This window comes from Triticum dicoccoides, chromosome 3B, assembly GCF_002162155.2.
Source record: "Triticum dicoccoides isolate Atlit2015 ecotype Zavitan chromosome 3B, WEW_v2.0, whole genome shotgun sequence".
NCBI lineage: Eukaryota > Viridiplantae > Streptophyta > Magnoliopsida > Poales > Poaceae > Triticum > Triticum dicoccoides.
Window position 1 is genome coordinate 5,995,246 of NC_041385.1, and position 8,993 is coordinate 6,004,238.

Genomic DNA, 8,993 nt, shown 5'->3' on the forward strand with positions numbered 1-8,993 from the left:
GTCGCCTCGCCGTCGTCGTCGCCCCGCTATGAGCTCTCCCCCTCTAACCTCTCTCCCTCGCCCCCGGCGGCCACCATGGGCGCCGCCCCTCCCGGCCCCGAGCGCGCACACACACACACACAAGCATGAATTAGTATATAATTTAGATTATTTAGATTATTATTGTTTTAGTTATCAAAACACACACACACACACACAAGCATGAATTAGTATATAATTTAGATTATTTAGATTATTATTGTTTTAGTTATCAAAAAATTTATATGGAACACACACACACACACATATGTATGAATTAATGCATGTATATATTAGTATATGCGTATTTTGTATGTTTAATTAGTTTAGATTATTTAGATTATTATTGTTTTAGTTATCAAAAAAATTTATATGGAAATTAGTGTTTAATTAGTATGGAAATTTTTTATGTTTAATTAGTATATAATTTAGATTATTATTATTAGTATATAATTAGTGTTTAATTAGTATGGAAATTTTTTATATAATGTTGTTTTTCAGTTTTTTAATGGATGTATAGAAGTTGTGTTTTCTGTTTTTAGTGTTAGATGCTTAATTAGTATGAAATAGTATATAGATTTTTGAAATAGTAGAAATGTTAGAAATTTTAGTTATCAAAATCCAATCATTAAAAAATATTACTTTTTGCGGGCATATAGCTAGTATTTGTTCTCGACGATGCCCAGCCCGCATCCTCGCCGTCGACCCGTCCGCGACGACGTCCAGCCGACCCATGTCTGGGACTGGGCTCCGCCGGGCTGGCACTGGGAGGTGCTGCCTGGAGGGGCGCGCCGCTTGATGAGGAACCCGGCCCCGGGTCCTGTCGTCGACCCTGATCTCGTTTAATGGAGTTCGCGTGGGTCAGTTTCGGTGCGGAGGGACCCGGCCCCGCCGGAGGTGGTACGTCGCCGTGTCAGGAAGGAGGACGAGCACGTCCATCGCTACATGGTTGCGTTAGAGGGCGGCAGGTTCTCCAATACCTGGCAGTATCTTCGGGGATCGCACTTCAGCTATGATCCTGTGAGGGTTCCTTCTCTTTGGGTGTCCACCGCCCGCACCGCAGGAACCGCGAGTGTCCTAGATTCTTCTGTAGTATTCGATCTTTAATTAGCTAGCCAGTGATGTACTATTCAATATTATATATTATTCGAGACGATGTATTCGAGATTATATCTATTATTCTAGACGAAGTATTCGAGATTATATCTATTATTCGAGACGATGTAATTTGAATACTAAATTGTTTTATATTTCTTTTGAATGAGTTAAATAAAAGCTATGGCAGACAATACCGACAGAGAGGGAGAACAGACCATGTTCGATATGATACGCGGGCTAGATGATGATCAGAATGAAGAAGATTATGACGGCTCCGAATTTCTAAACAACACCGGAGAGGGTGATATGATATTCGATCGCGACGACCGAATTGATGAAGTCATGAACTACGATTATGACGATGACCAGAAACAACAAAGACCGGCGAGGTATATATATTTATATAAGCAGGTATCTGGTGATCATCACATGTTTTAAATGACTTGAAGATATATTAATGAATCGATCTTTGTTCTTTCAGCCATCCGGATTGAGCAAATCTTCAGGCAAAAGGACGAAACGAGGCCCGAACAAAAAGTTGAAGGAGGGCGTAAAGTACAATATTGAGGCAGTCAGACCTAATGGCGAACCATTAGCGCCTAAGAAGATTGCGGACAAGTTCATTCGTCGGTGCGGAGTTCTTGTGAAGGACCAACTCCCGATCTCCCTTCAAGAATGGAGAAAGCCGGCAAAAGACAAAAGACAAAAAGGCAAAGAGGACGCTGCTCCACGTCCAGATGTTACTTTTGTCGACAAGAATCAAAAAGATCTGCTTTGGGATACTCTCATGGAACATTTCACCCTACCAGATCATTTCACAGAAGCAGATGTGCAGAAAGTCAAGGATGCTGCTCTTAGGAAGATGGCGGTTGCATTCAAGAACCACAAGAATCGTGAATGGGACAAGTACGTCAAGGGAGGAAGGAAGACTCCAGTATTCGAGGGAACACTAGAGAACCAACGTGCTCATTGGGACGATTTCGTGAAATTCAAGGATTCGGAATTAGCTAAGGAACGGTCGAGAATAAACAAGAAGAATGCCGAAAAAAGGATAAGTTCCATAAGCTGGGGCCAGGTGGCTATGCGGTGGCAATGCCTAAGTGGGATAAGTCTGAGAAAGAGATGGAGGATGCAGGTGCCACTCCGGTTACTAAGAGCTGGCCCCCCAGGGTCAGGACTTGGTTCTATGCGCATGGGGGGGAGTTGGACCCGAAGACAGGCAATGTTTCGACGAGGGCAAGTCTGAAGGGAGCCGACGATGCGATACTTGTTGCAATAGAAGAGGCACGATCGGTTGTGTTCCAGCCCAACAGAGAGAACGACGAGCTTACGCGTGCCCTGGGAAATTCTGAACACCCGGCAAGGGCGCTATTCCGTGGTATGAGGGGTTTTCAGACTGGAACACCGACTACAGAACCCGTGCGAGAAAGAAGATTGCGGAGGAGAAGAAGAGGAAGATGGAGGAGGAGCAGAGGAAGCGGGACTATGAACGCCTTCAAGGCCTAGAAGCAAGTCAAGCGGAATTGGTAGTCAAATTCCAGCGGCAGCAGGAGCAAATCGACTCACTTACCCAGCAAAGAGGGTCTCAGCAGCTGCAGCAGCTAGCGAATGATCCAGCATTGGATAGCACCGCCCCATCCATGCTGAGAAGCGGCGTGGGTTCCGCCCCGGATGATGCAATGCTGGGTAGATCCTCCGTGGATGACATCATGGAGAACACTAGCTGCGAGCTACACGTTAAAATGAAGAACATATCCATGAAGATGGCGGACGCCGTTGCTTTTACAAATCCCCCCGAGGCAACCATCCATTGCAACCCGATTCCAGCGGGCTATGCTCGTGTCTTGGTTGATGAGGTGGTGGACCCATATTCGGAGCTAGAGCTTGACATTCCTGGAGGTGACGACGAGCGCTTTCTCGGAGACGCCAACCATCGTATCATCCTATGGAAAAAGGATCGCATCATCTTTCGAAGGCCACCAACACCGCGTCAGCCGACTCCTCATCAAAGTCCGCCACCGAGTCAGCAGTCTCCCGCTCCTGCAAGTCCACCAAGTACGGCAAAGTGTCAGGCCACTCCTCCTCCAAGTTCGGCAAAGTGTCAGGCCACTCCTCCTCCTCCAAGTCCGCCACAGCGTCAGACGTCCACTCCTCCTCCAAGTCCGGCACAACCTCAGGCCACTCGTCCTCCAAGTCCGGCACAACTTCAGGCGGCCACTCCTCCTCGTCCAACTCAGCCCCGTCAGCCGTCTCCGCCACCTCAGCAATTGCAGAAGAGACACCCCGCAGCTATGGTGCGTAGCGGTACGAGTCAAGGTAGTACAGGAAGTACAGGTGGAGGCAAGCGATATAAATATGGTCCAAGCCTCACGCCTCTTCCGCAGAGGGCTTATGACAGGTCCGAGGAGGAAATTGCAGCCATATTGAAGTCCGAGGTGGAAGCCCATTTTGCACCGAAACCGCCACCGCCGCCAAGGGAGAAAGTGCCTGAGGAAACGATTGACCACTTCATTCGTATGGCTCAACCACCAGCTCCCAAGCCTGTTGACACAGACTATGAGCGCCACATCAGGAAGTTAAATCGAGCACGTCTACGTAAGGAGGCGAGCTCGGGATCGAGCAAACAAGAAGCAGCTGTCAAAAAATGTCGGGAAACCATTCCCCAGCTAGGAGAACAGGCGGCGCAATTGATCTCCTCGCTTGTTGTGCCAACAACACGTGACAGTACGCGCGCCCAATATTATTGTGGGCAAACAGTTTACGTTCCTGAGGTGGGCAATGTGGTAATAACGGAGGACCATATAATGCAGGCTGAAGTTCTCAAAATCACTGTTGGACAACTCCTCGAGATCGAGCCCATGCCTGTGCTTAGAGAGGATGAAATAAAACGGAAATATGTCCGGGGCCAACCTTTGATCGAGCCAGACAAGGTCAAGAACCTCCCAACGAGAATGTATGAATTGCATCAATGGTACATGAACATTACCAAGATTTCCGATCGATTGTCCCTCATGGTGAATGTCAAGGAGGAGCATTACTACCATGAGAAAGCTGTGTCCGTTGAGTATTCTGAACTGTTTCAGTTATACAATCAAGACGCACTCGACAAATTTATCGTCAGTTGCTATTGTCTGTAAGTGACAAACACCGTTCATCAAGACGCACTCGACAAATTTATCGTCAGTTACAATCAAGACGCTATTTTCCATGTGTATGAAATGAGAAAAGATGGACGCTATGGCATTGGGTTCATTGACCCAAACACCGTTAATGAATACACATGGAAAATAGATGAACGTCATCAAAAGGCCGTAGAGGACAGCATGCTAGAGTTCTTGAAGCGCCTCAAATACAATGAAGATATACTACTTCCTTACAACTTCCAGTGAGTCACACTGTCTTGTACTACAAATTCTCTGCTTTTGCCTACTAGCTAGCTAGCTACATGTTTTTGCTTACATATGCCCGCTTAATTAAGACATGCAAATGTGTGTGCATGCAGATTTCACTGGGTCTTCTATATCATTAAAGTTGACGCCGGAACAGTTGAAATACTGGACTCACTACTCAAAGAAAAAACTGACTATAACATCTTGTTTGGGATAGTCAACAGGTAATTTCAATCATTATTAACTATATATCTCGGCCTATTTAGTTCGTCATTTCATGATATGAACTATTTAATAACCCCTTTATTCATTTTCTTTGTCGGCGGGCAGGGCTTGGGCAAGGTTCATCAGCGTCACGGATGGCGAATGGAAAAAAAAGCTTCAATGGGGAAGACCCAAGGTAAGTAATTAAGTAGTACTAGCTAGCTAGCTAGCTGCCATCTCTTTAATTATCATGCTTGATTAATGATTATCTGATCAAATTCCATTCTCGTAAAGGGCCTGAAGCAGGTGCAGGGGACTAATATGTGTGCATTCTGCGTTTGCGAGAACACTCGCATGATGGCGTCTGAAAGGAGCAGATCTCAAAGACAGGAATGGGTACGCTTGTCAAAACACTATTCACAATTTTTACACCATTATCGATATCTAGTCACACAACTAATACACATGCATATTGATCTCCTTCTTAACAGTTCAGAGAGGTGCGGCCGAAGCTCCTAGAAACGGAGCGCATAGAAGCACTTCAAGAGGAAATAGCGGGATTTTTTCTCGACCAGGTCATAAATCCGAAGGGAGAATACAATTACCCGCTACCGCCCCCATGAAAACCACTTCCAATTGTCATCGTGCTCTGAAGGCACCAATTAGGCTAATGCCACTGGCTCGAAGACAACATGCATATGTAGGAGAAATTGTATATAGCTAGCTATACATTTGTGTATGTGTGAATTAATTAATATGGTGGTTTGTGAGACATTGATGATATATATATATATATATATATATATATATATATATATATATATATATATATATATATATATATATATATATATATATATGCATAACGTGTACAATGTGTAGTATTGTAAAATACCAGCAAACGAAAAAGAATTAAAATGGAAACACAAAATTAAATGAAAAAGAAATCACAAAACTAAAAAAAACCCAAACCTTATAGTACCGGTTGGTATTACCAACCGGTACTAAAGGGCTCCAGCCCCCCGGAGCTGGCTCGTGCCACGTGGTTGCCCTTTACCACCGGTTCGTGCTGAACCGGTACTAAAGGGAGGGGCCTTTAGTGCCCACACTTTAGTGCCGGTTATGGAACCGGCACTAAAGGGCCTTACGAACCGGTGCTATTGCCCGGTTCTGCACTAGTGAAAGGTATTTTACATAGTTTCTGAAGTATAGATAGATAGAACTACGGTGCAACTAGATAGAACAACTACGGTGCAACTAAACTACGGCGACTCCCAGTCGTCATCATCACCATCATCATCCTCGATGGTGTTGTCTGAGGTATCGAGCCACATGTCATCCCAACGATCATCGTTGGGGGAGAAGATCGACTTCCCGCCTGCCTCGACGATATCGCACTGCGATAAGGCCAGTGCCTTGCGCCGACGCCTGTCGACACGCTCCGCGCGGCGCCTTGCCATCCTCTCTGCCCAGAAGGCATTCTCGGCAGCGACGTCCTCCGAGTGGCGCTGGCGCCACTCCGCCATGGCTCGCTCGTCCTCCTCGATGACGAGGAGGCGGCACTGCAGCCGAACGTGGTCTGCACGGTCCTGGTCCGTGATGAGACGAGGCGGAGGGGCGACACGCTGTGCCTGCTCGTGCGTGAAGACGTCCCGAAAGTTCATCTGCGACGGGGACCTCTCCAAGTGCCACGCCGCCGCGTCGTACGCGTGGGCCGCCTCGTGTGCGGTACGAAACGAGCCGAGGCCGAGCCGGTCGTCGCCGGACCGGATCTCGACGAAGTACCAACAGTTGGGGCCCTCGCAGACGCCGCGGTAGCCCGAAGAACCCCGGCGGCGCGGCGGCATGGTGGCGCGGTGGTGGCGGGGCGCTGTGAAAGCGGCGAGAAAGAGTGGAAGCGGCGAGGTGGCGAGGGGAAGGGCACGTGGCAGTGTGATGGAGCGCGTGACGAGCGCCGGATTTTATAGGCGCGCGCGAAGCGGCGCGCCAAATCTACCGCGCCAGATGCCGATTTCTCCCGTGCGCGCACAAACGCTTCCCGCGCGCGCTAGTTTGCCGCCACCGCTGGAGCGCGCGAAACCGGACCGCGCGCGCTAAAATACCATTTTACCGCGCGCGGGTCTTTTGGCGCGGCTGTTGGAGATGCTCTAAGGCCCAATAGGTTTGGTGCACCGGAATAGCAAACCCCGTCGATGAAGAGAAGCGTAGATCAGAAGCATCCAGCCTAAAAAACACGTGAACACAAACAAACGAAAACCCGATCCAAATGGATCCACCGAAGACAAACGCCGAACAAATCCTGCGAGATCCGCCGAAAATACACCTTCAAACGTCCTTCAATGGCGCTTGATGCACCGCCACAACGGGAGCTAGGAGGGAAAAACCTTATTTTAATTTTGAGAAGCCACCACGGTGTCTTCTTCCTGAGACCAGGACACAAAACCTAAACAAACACCAAAAAACGAAGCAGGTGCCCTCCAGCCGAGTTCCACCGCACTTTCATAACCCCAAGGCCACACAATACAAAGCCAATCTGCGGAAATCCTACTCGCTCTCACGAGTGAGATGCATAAATGTTTTGATCCAATTTTTCACATTTGAATACAGAATGGACTGAGAACCACACAAATTAAAGCTTGCCCCACTCACAAAAATAAAAATAAAGCTTGTTTAATTTGAAAAACCAGGCAAAAATCAAGATAAACGGCCACACATGCTTGCTAAACTATGAACATCTAGCATATACTTATATGTATCGATGCGATATGTCAAGAAAGAGAGGGTCAGAGCATGAGGGCACTGAAAATCCTGCCTTATCAACACATGTACGCCTCCTCGCTCGTCCACCCAGCGCCTCCTCAGCCGTGCCCGCCGCGTCGTCGACCGCGTGCTGCGCTCGCTACCCGTCACGCACACATCACCACGTGTGGCCTCTCCTCCTTCGTCTCGCCTCGCCTCCCTCCTGACTGCCCGGCCACGAGCGCTCTCCGCATGCATGGCCGCCAACTCCAGTTCAACCCGACCACGCCGAGGAGTTTATGCCTTTCCTTTTCTCTGCCCGCGGCCATTGACGACGAAGGCTTCGTGTCCATCAAGGGCAGGACGAAGCGGCAGCTCCTACTTGACGTATGTGGCCTGCTCGCCCAGCACCCGCTGGTGCGTCGGGAAGGAGGTCGCCGCTCGCCGGGCACCGGCAGGGATCGTGAGCTTGGGGATTTGGAAGAATATAAAAGCTAGGGATTTTTTATTGAAACTGACATATGGGCCCCACATTACATAACGGTCTAGTGTAATGGAGTTGACCTGTGCCACGTCAGCTCTGACGGATAGGCCACCCATGTCATAATCAGGTTCATTTCATCTGAACGTCTCAGTAACTCAAACCGGTAGTTTTTAGCCAAAGAATTAAACAAATGTGGTAGTTTTGTGGGACTTTTTGTAGAGTGATAGTTCCGTGGGACACTTGTCTGATTTTGGTAGTTTTTCTGTTAAATACTCAAGAATACTGGGAACGGTCATAGTAACCATCATATGTTCACCACTCCAGATGTGCTCATAAACAAGCTTAGGGATCACCTGAGATTGTACTATCGGCCGAACAGCGCTACGCGTGTGCCGACGGATAATCTAAAAAGGTCCATCGCCTCAGCAACCGTTAAATCTGACGCCATCCAATGGTCAACCCATCCTCATCATTGCAATAGAGCACATGTTGCACTAACCCTTTTGCAACATAGGTGTTGTTGCACTATTCTTTATTGTCTTCACTTTTCATCAACATAGGTGTTGTTGCGGAAGAAACTTTTGCGACATAGATGATGTTGCAGATTTTTTTTTGTCTTCACTTTTCTACACCATGGGTATTGTTGCGGAAGAAACTTTTACAACATGGATGATGCTGCAGAAAAAGTTCAATAAAAACGAAGTTATAGAAACGTTGATGTCGTTACCGACAACACCGCCGTCTTTCACTCGTCGCTGCCAACCACAAGCCTATCCACCTCCAAGCTCCCGGCTCGAGCGCCCCCAATCCCCATCGCCGGCCGCGCCGGCCGATGAGCTCACATGCTACCTCCATGGTGCTTGCGTTGTAGCCAGTGGTTGCTACTTGCGTTCTACCTCCATGGCCGCCCACAGCCGGGTTGTGATGTCTAGCGAGGCTTGTGTGGCCATGTAAGCTCGCATGCTACCTCCTTGGCCGTGGCCGGTGAGCACGGGCTGTTCGTGGGTATCCCCATGGCAGCTAATATCTCTGAGCATGCCCCTGATTGTGTGTATGATTGA